This window comes from Echinops telfairi, unplaced genomic scaffold (genome assembly GCF_000313985.2).
Source record: "Echinops telfairi isolate 266 unplaced genomic scaffold, ASM31398v2 ScPeMD7_20;HRSCAF=75, whole genome shotgun sequence".
Taxonomy (NCBI): domain Eukaryota; kingdom Metazoa; phylum Chordata; class Mammalia; order Afrosoricida; family Tenrecidae; genus Echinops; species Echinops telfairi.
This window is the reverse complement of record NW_022103917.1, coordinates 10,979,868-10,989,763: the sequence shown is the minus strand read 5'-3', so window position 1 is coordinate 10,989,763 and position 9,896 is coordinate 10,979,868. Positions and strand designations below refer to the sequence as shown.

At 45.3% G+C, this 9,896-nt stretch overlaps 1 pseudogene; it reads left to right on the top strand.

Moving 5' to 3' along the window:
• The first annotated feature begins 216 nt into the window (after nt 1–216).
• LOC101648529 lies at nt 217–939 on the top strand (annotated as a pseudogene).
• The last annotated feature ends 8,957 nt before the right edge of the window (nt 940–9,896 follow it).

The following is a 9,896-nucleotide window of genomic DNA, read 5'->3' as shown; positions in this document are numbered from 1 at the left end:
AATTATTTATTGTCCAAGTGAAATTTCCAATCTTATGCCCTCTCGGCTCCTCCTTTCTTCTACTGCACTGTCTTCAGAGTGAACTCATTTGTTGTTGCTTTCCCAACTATGTTGCTTGAAGCATGAAAACCAGCAGAGGTGTTTATTAGAAATACAGATTCCTGGGCCCTTCCCATAAAGAAGTGATTCAGTAAGATTATGGTGGAATTGAACGTTGGAAAGATGGCAGAAGAAGAGCCAAGAAAAAAGATCCCGTTGGTGCCAGAATATCTCCTGAGAAAAAGGCAGGTTTACCAGGCTCTCAAAGCCAGCCAGGCAAAGCAGGCGCTTTTGGAAAAGAGGAAGCCGAGGAAGGGGAAAGACTTGCAGTTCAAGCGACTGGACTCGTTCCTGCTCGATTCCCGGCGACAGCAGCGGGACAGGGCCCGCAGCAGATGACTAGAGGGGAAACCTCGCGTCTTGGAAGTGCCCGATGGACATTCCCTGACCTTTGCTGTCCGCATCCACAGGAGCAAGGGGGTGAGTTTTCTGGTGAAGACCATCATGAGACTTCGTCTGAAGATCTTCAGCCATGTCTTTGTCAAAGTGACGCCCGTGACCCTGAAAGTGCTGCATATGGTGGAGGCCCATGTGGCATGGGGCTTTCCAAACCTGAAGTCTGTTCGGGAACTCATCCTGAAACGTGGGCATCGTGCTGACCAACAACACAGTGATGGAGGAGCACCTGGAGATGTTTGGTGTCATTTGCTTGGAAGACCTCATTCCTGAAATCGCCTTCCCGGGGGAAGTATTTCCAGGTGGTCTCGCGGTTCTTGCAGCCGTTCCTTCTCTCTGTGGCCCGTCATGAGTGGGCTTCCTCCAGGAGATGGGCTCACCTGGCTATCGTGGAGAACCATTAACCAACTCATCCAGCAGCTGAACTCGACGCAGCATATCTGAAAGCACGGTGCCTGGGTGGAGGCTCGCGTTTCTGTTTCTGAACGGACACCACGGGTCTTCAGAGAGATCCCTTTCCCCAGTCTTCAGCAACTGGAGGGGAGAGACCATGGGTGGGGTGGATGGCAAGCACCTCTCCTAGCCCACGGAGAGATCCCAGTGGTTTCTGCTTGGCCACCGCTCCTCCTGAGATCAGTGAGGACTGGCAGCTGGCCTTGAGGAGGAGGGAGTTCTGCAGGGCCTCATCTTCTGTTGGAGTTAATGCTGGTGAATTCCCAAGCACACGATCTGGCTCCCCAAGCCCCCTGTAGCAGTGGACCAAGCTCAGGGACATACTTGACCTGGGGTGCTTAGGGTCTGGTCTTGGAAAGAACTTGAAATACAATTCCAAGTTCAAACTGAAACGAAAAAAAGACTATGGTGGACTCATAAGTAATCTGTATTTTAAGTGAGCCTTTTCATGTTATGTGAACTGATGATAAACACTGTTACAAGATTTTTATTTTCTTTCTTTTTTTTACCCATTTTGAAAATGCCTCAATTCTTTTCCCTCATAATGATCACTTCCTGATATGTTCACTCTCATACTCAGTGTTCCCTCTTTAGCTTGTTTTCCAATGGCTATCGAGTTGACGTCAACTCAGGGTGACTCCACCTATGTCAGCAGAAACTAGGCTCCATAGGGTTTCCAATGGCTGTTTATGGGGAAGCTGACTGCCAAACCTTTCTTCAGAAGCACTTCTGAGTGGACTCAGACACACACACACCCCGGACTTTTTAGTTAGCAGCCAAGCGAGTTAACCGTTTGAGATATTTAATGTACTCCAATAAAAGAACGATCATGAGGGTGACGCCAGACCAGGCAGTGTTTTCTTTGGTTTTGCACAGGGTCCCCATGGATCAGAACCAACCTGATGCCCCCTAACAACTAACAACAATGAGTGGGACTGGATGGTCACCTTTTTGTGCGGATCATGCCACCCTGGCTTTGCTTTCCGCCAAGATTCCAACCGCAGACCATTGACTAGACGGGTTTTCTAAACAGTGTTCCTCTTGCATGTTCATTTGTGTTTTCTGGTTTTCCCTTCAGTGCATTTTTCATACAACTCTTTAAGACTCATTTCTTCCCTGGCCTGCCACTTCTGTGGGCCCTTTTCCAACTCTGGATGCTCCTCCTTGGTCAGAGGCGATCCTTCCCCACCTCTCATACCCAGCTCTCCTATGGGGGAAACGCACAAGAGCTAGAGCTGTCAGGCTGCTTGTGTCTTTTGTGGGTGAAGGTATATCCACATTAACAGAAACACAGTGACCCAGTCACCATTCCAAACCCTCCTTTCTTCACAGAGGAAAACATCTGCAGCCTTTTCTTATTTTATGGGCCTGCCGGATGGCCCCACAACTCAGTGAAGAAGGAACTCCACCCCCCACCAGGGTCTTCATCCTACTGGGGAAACTATACATAGTTGAGACCCCAAAGTGCAACAACCAAAAAAAGTTGGTTCCGCCTTCATCTGTTTTCCATGGATCAGTGCCAAAGCCCTCATACTTAAACTTTTCCCCCTTCCTTTCCTTTGCCTCCTGGTTTCCCTTTGAATGAATGAATAAATTGTCCACGTTTCTAGCATTCTCAATAATTTACCTCTGTGGCTCATTCCAGTGTTCAATCACTTTGACAGAGAGAGAGAGAGAAAGTCCTGCCCGCTGAAAATCCCTCCTGCTTGATCTGCAGATCGTTTCCGCTGTTTCCCCGTGGTACACGTGTTTTCAAGGTGAAGTCTCTGCCAAAAGAGCTTGCCTCTGAGTCATCCCCATCCTCGTCGGTTTCAAAGCATGAGCAAGTCTCAGCAGCATCTCCTTCGTGTTTGTTAGCATCGCTCAGGGAAAGAGCAGCCTTCAAAATGATGACATCATGATCGCAAATGTTTACTGAGTGCCAATGGAAGATGGCACACTTAACCCTGGAGATGCGAAGACGTCCCCGTACTCAGGTACGGAACACACACACACACACACACACACACACACACACACACAGACACACACGTATTCCCATGTGTTGAATTCGGACAAGTGGTACAGGCTAGAAAGATCACTGGAATTCCAAGGGAGCCATCCTGTCTCCATGGAGGAGGTGGTCACAAAAAAAGGAAGAGGCCAAGCCCTGAAGAAAAAGTCCCCAAGAGCCTGCAAGAATGCATGGGAACAAAGACCAGGAAACAAGAATGAAAATAATTGTTGTGGAAACAATTAGTCGAGCATTTGTGCCGACTTGAGGATGAGTGGGGGAGAATAATGGAGCCGCAGACCATAGTCTGCTTATGAGAGCCTTGAAAGCTAGGCTAATTAGTGTAGCCTTCTCCTATAAGCAAGAAGGAGTGCTGTTCTCACAGATAAAGAGAGCAGGGGACCGCTGGGGCTTCTGGGAATCTTTGAGGAAAGGAAGTGGGGAATTGGGTCACTGATTACAAGAGCGTTGCCAAATGTTTGGGTTTGCCCAACTGTGTTCCATAGTTGTGATTTTTGTTCTCCCCCCTTCCCCCCATCAGGGTTGTTCGTGATGACAGCAAGAGGAGGAGAGCTGGCAAAATTTCATCCCTCCCCAGGGTCAGCCTGGAAGCGAGAAGACCCTAACAAAAGGAATAGATGGTGGTGGTTGTAAAGAAGAAAGGTAGGCATGGGAAATAGAAATTGGGCTTATTGGGGGCCCGGCGTGACTGAAAACCATCTAGGACGTCTTAACTGTAAGGAACCCTGGACTATAATGTCCCAACAGCCCCCAAACAGCTGAACTTCTCCAATAGTGTATCTCAGACTGGTTTGGAAGAGAAAATGGGAATGGGCCTTGTCAAATGAATGTCCCAGTTTGTTAACCCCAGAGAGCTCTGAGAACATTCTGTAAATGTGACCTTGCTCAACTAAGTGGAATTGGCTGGGTACCAGGTAACTTCTAGCTTAATTTCTTGAGTTCTTGATTTTGAAGGCACTCTTTGGACAATAGGAGCCCTGGTGGCGATGTGGTTACGCGTTGGCCTGTGATCGGTATGGTCAGCAGTTGAAAACCACCAGAAGCTCCACAGGAGAAAAGACTGGGTATTCTATTCTCATAAAGAGTTACAGTCTTGGAAACCCACTGGGGGTCGCTATGAGTCATCATTGACTCGATGGCAGTGAGTGAGTGAATACATTATTTGGACAATAGTATTTCCCGTAGCCCCAGTCAGATTAGAGGCAAAAGTGAGAATGTCAAAAAAAGAAAAAATCTGTATTTCTTTTCAGACAAAAGAGTTGATTGTAGTCTACTACAGATAAGTAGTTCATTTGGATGATCAGGTGCTACTCTGTTCATTCCCTACTTCAAAATGGACTCTGCTATTGGCAGAGGAAGTGGTTGTCTGCCCAGGGTCATGGGGGCAAGTCTTCTGCATTGAGCTCATCTCTTCTAGCTGAGCAGCCAGAAGCCTCTAGTCCCAACTTTGTCCTGTGCTCCTTTGCATGGAAAGGAGTCACCAATGTTTAGCTGATAGGGTACAAACTACTTGGGAAAGACTCTCTTTGCCCATTTTGTCAACTCTATCCTCTACCCAGACAGGAAACATTACATATTTTGTTGCCTTGGACAGACTTTAAGGAACCCTGGTAGCTCAATGATTAGACATTTGGCTATTAGCCAAAATGTTGGTGGTTCGAACTCACCCGTTAGCTCTGAGGGAGTATGACCTGGTGCTCTGTTTCTGGAAAGAGGACAGCCAAGAAAACTTGGTGGGGCCCTTCTATTCTGTCACGTGGGTCTGATATGAGTCGGAACAAGAACAGGGCAGACATTGATCATTTTGTACCTGGTACAAAGTAGGTATTCAATTAAAATGAAGGCAGGTTCATTAGTCAAATAGGTGCTCAAGGCTCATTCGTTAAATAGGTGCTCAATGAACAAATACTATGCTGGGTTCTGGGCATTCAGCACAAAAGAGGAGGAAAGCCAGAAATCTCCACCTTCAAAAAGGTGGCTTTCAAGTAAGAAAGAAAGAAAGAAAGAAAGAAAGAAAGGTATTCAAGGGAGATCACAAATCCGATCAGACACAGGTCTGGGTATACAGTACCTAGTCAATAGATAGACAAGAGCCTTCAAAACGGGTGGAAATAAAACGTTATCTTTGAATTCCATTTATCTGTGAGCTTTTTGAAGTCCCATCATACATTGAAATGGAAGACCAATACAATAATGTCATCTAATTTGTGTTTTTCCTCCTCCTCCTCAGTCTTATTACTGACCACAACAGTTGATGTATAACCAACCCACCCACCTCCTTTCAGGGGAATGAACACAGAAACGTGGATAAAGGGAGACAGAAGATAGTGTAAGATATGAAAATACTAACAATTTATAATTTATCAAAGGTTCATGAGGGAGGAAGAGTGGGGGAGGGAGGGAAAAATGCAGAGCTGATACCAAGGGCTCAAGTAGAAAGAAAATACTTTGAAAAGAATGCTAATAACATATGTACAAATGTGTTTGATACAATGGATCTATGGATTGTTATATGAGATGTAAAAACCCCCAATAAAAGGATTCTTTTTTTTAAAACGCACTTATTAAACACCCTGTTCATGAGAATCCTACAAAGATGAACAAACATAAGCCCTTAGCTGTAGTTTACATTGTAATCCAGACCCTCCATGCTGTGGCCAGGCGTGTCAAGGCCATGCAGACAAGAGAACACAAACATTCAGCCCAGATATGAGAGGCAGCTGAATGTTTACATTACCTAACAGAGCAAAGGTGAGTGCATTTTGGGGTGGGGAGAGGGCAGCTTGTCCACACGTGGGATTTGACCTAGTGCTCCTCATTATCCCTTTTTTTTTCCAAAATGATACCAACTCCACTGCTTGCCACCCGTTTCATATTTTTCAGTTCTGTTTACTTTTTAGTTCTTGAAGCATTAGGGTCTTCCACAATTAATTATGAGTAGACACATAAGTCAGAAAGGGTCAACACTCTTTTTCAGCTAACACTGCTTCCCAGTCTGGGTTATGGGGCTCCAGGTGATCCAGGAAGCAGTAGGGGAAGAAAAGAGCTCGGTGGCCACCAGGATCAACTTTTCACTTGCCAGTCCCAGTGGAGAAAGTCTCAGGCAGGCTTTGGAGAGCTCTCTTCTCATCATTTAATGGAGAGAGAAAGAAAAGGCTTTCCAAAATGTAACCTTGAGGAACCTCCGGAGATAAGGAGTCCTGGCAGTATAGTGGTTATGCTGTTGGGTTGCTACCGTTCAAGATCAACAGTTCAAAACCACCAGCCCATTCGTGGGAGAAAGACAGGGCTTACTATGCTCATAAAGAGTTGGAGTCTTGGAAACCCACAGGGACAGTTCTCTCCTGCCCGACAGGGTCGCTATGAGCAGGCATCCACTTGATGGCAGTGGGTTTGCAGCCGCCAGAAGTAGTGATCCACCTCCCTGTTACCCAAGTACTTCAGCAAAGGCTAGGGTGGGGGTGGGGAGCATTTCTCTGAACGCCATAATTTTATGCACCTCTTAAAGCAGTGGTTCTCAACCTTCCTCATCCCGGGACTCTTTAATACAGTTTCTCATGTTGTGGTGACCCCCAATCATAAAATTATTTCCGTTGCTACTTCATAACTGTCATTTTGCTACTATTATGAATTGCCATGTAGATATCTGATATGCAGGATGTATTTTCATTGTTACAAATTGAATACAATTAAACCTAATTAAAGCATAGTGATTAATCACAAAACAATATGTAATTATAAATTGTGAAATATTTATGTATTTTCCGATGGTCTTAGGAGACCCCTGTGAAAGGACTGTGCGACCCCCAAGAGGGTCGCGACCCACACGTTGAGAACTGCTGTCTTAAAGGAAATCAGAACCCAAACTCACTGCCATCAAGTAAATTCGGACTCATCAGACAGGCTAGAATTGCCCCTGTGAGTTTCTGAGACCGTAATTCTTTAAGAGAGCATAAAGCCCCATCTTTCTCCCAAGGAGTGGTTGGTGGTTTCAAACCGCTGACCTTGTGGTTAGCCGGGGCCCAGCATGTAACCACTAGTCACCAAGCTAACAGCTGGTTGAATCCCCTTCACCTTACGCTTCATGGCACCATCAACTCTGTGTGTGAAGTGCTAGGCACTTTTGGCACTCTCCCTAGAGAGCGGGTTTGCTGGGCAGGCGTCTTTAAACCATACCACCCTTGCATTTTCATGAACTCAAAGGAATAAACTGTTTTTTAAGGACTTCAGCACATTGTTTCTGAGTCAATGGATAAGGCTTATAACAAATGGATCTTATCTAGTCAAGAAAGCAAGTCTCTAAGGATCTCTCGGGGGAGCCACTGTGAGCAGTTAGTTTGAGTTATTGTACACACAGAGTTGAACTAATAAAATGGCATGTTTAAAACATTCCAGAATTCCAACCTGTCACTAATTCAGATTGGCCTGCCTGCCCCCACCCCTATTAGTCCAAATAGCAGAGACTCTGCTGATGCAGATTTTCATGTAGTTTGCAAATTGTAAAGCAAGAGGGGTTTCTCTCCCAATTTCAGACACATTGTTGATAACTTAGTATTAGGATCATTTGGTGACATTGTTTCCCCCAATTAGTGTTTGATGATAATTCTTTACTAGAACGTGGTATCGCAACAAGAATGGGCATTTACTTTCTTGCCTCATGTCCAGCAGCTTTCTTTTCCTTGGACGAATTCTCTTTTGATTTCATGAAAGCCATTACTAAGGTAATGTCAAAGTCAATTAGTGTTTGTAAATGGTCTGCACTCCATTGTTACCCTAAAGACTGGCAGGTCAAACCGTGTCCCCTCCCCACCCCAGCCACCAAAGACAAGGTGATCATCTTCTGCTAAGATGACTCAAACTCAAAACAAGCAAACAAGCAAAACTGCCATGGAGTCCATTTGGACTCATATCAGCCCTGCAGAACAGAGAAGAACTGCCCCGTGCATTTCTGAGACGGCCCCCTTTACAGGGGTAGGGAGCTTCAGCTTTCTGACGGGTTGGTGGTTTCGAACTACTAACTGTTAGCAGCGCAGTGTATAACACACTATGCCACTAGGGCTTACAGCACACACACACACACCCTCTCTAGAGCAATTCTACTCTGTAACACATGGGGATACCAGTAGTCAGAATGGACCCAACTGAAACTAACAACATTCACAGGAAGCGCAAATGCTCCGCAATGGGCTCACTTGGAAGCATCCCTGATGATGTTCTGGCCAGACACATACCCACTGAAGCATCCTGTTGGATTACAATGTTATTTGTGACATGGCACATTCGAATAATGCCTTCCAAAGTCATTAAACTATAAACCACATCCTCAAAAAAAAAAAAAAGGTTAGTCCCAGTCTATTTGGGGGACACGTGGAAAGAGACTATCTAAATGAGATTTTTTGCGTTTCTAATAATAATAAGAATCAAAGCCCACTTTCATTCTGAAGCCTGCAGGAGCTCATCGAGGTAAGGGCACATCCAATTTGTAAGCAATAGCTGGTGTGCATCAAGTCAACTAAAGAAGCTGTAAATGGGTTTGGGGCTTTACATATATACATATAAGAGTTCTAGAGATAGATTAATAACTGTATTTGCTTCCGAAATCACAAGCATTATGACTTGCTGTTTGGAAACATTTTGAGAGCCCCAAAAGTGAAACAGAAGTCCCTGGCTGGATCAATTGGTTAATGTGCTCATTGAAAAGTAGGACGTTCAAACCCACTCAGAGGCGCCTCATAAGAAAGGCCTGGTGAGCGACTTCCAAAAGGTCACAGCTATGGAAAAGCCCGTTCTATTCAGGACACTGTGAGTTGAAATCAACGTGATGTCAATGGTTCCATGCGTCAAACAGGCACACAGATGCTGCTTGGATTCTGATTTTCCTTAGTAGAAAGGGACTGTCCAGGCTGAGGGGATATCAGCTTACCTGCATCACAGCAGGTAAGAAATGTGACTGCGGGGGTGTGGCAGTTTAGTGCAAAGAGGGAGGTATTCTGAACTCGGCTTTATAGCTAAGATACTTTCTTGTCCCACACCTCCCAGCATGCACAGCATGAAATAAGCTTAAACAGCTTATGAGACAGCTTATAACAACAAAGGGTTGATTCCCCTTCCAAGAAGTTTCCAGTCTGAGATGACACAGGTAGCACAGAAATGTTCCATTGTTAAGCAACCAAGTATATGCATTAACCACAGGATAGTAGAGAATAAGCATTTCAGCTTCAAAGGCCAATTCAATGAATCTGAGGTGCACAATCTCACAATTAAGACTTCAAACCCAATTTTCAAAGTGCAAGTGGATACAAGTCAATTGAATAGGGCTGAAGTCAACACAGGAGCCATGTTGCTCTGTCCAAGCAGATGTGAAGAAATCTTAGAGAAACATGTTTGTTTTCATTTAAAAGATTCGATTCATTTGTACAGTGGAAATCTGCCACCTCCTCTACGAAGTCTCTCCTGCCCCACACCCTTTCCCCGGCCATTCCTGCCTTTCGAAAACAAAACGCAAACTCTCTGCCATTCACTTGGTCCTGTCTCATGGACACTCGATAGTGCACCGTAGAACCTCTCCTGTGGGTTTCCAAGACTGCAACTTTAGATGGGAGTATAAAGTCTCCTTTTTCTCCCTCAGAGAAGCTGGTGGTTTCAAATATCTGACCTTATGGTATGCCGCCCAACATGTAACATGATACGCGACGCCCCCAGGTCTCCTCCCAGAGGGCTCGCTATGTCTTGTATGTAACACCATCAGATTATCCGCATGCCAGGGTCCTCCACCAGACTTTAAGTGTTTTGAGGACAGGGTCTTAGTCATCTGTGTGCCTCTATCACTTGAGCTCAATGCTTGCTGCGTAGTAGGTGATCAATAACGGGTTTTGAATGGGTGATGTCCATAATTCCCGGTGGTAAAAGAAGCGATGGCGAAACAAATATTCCT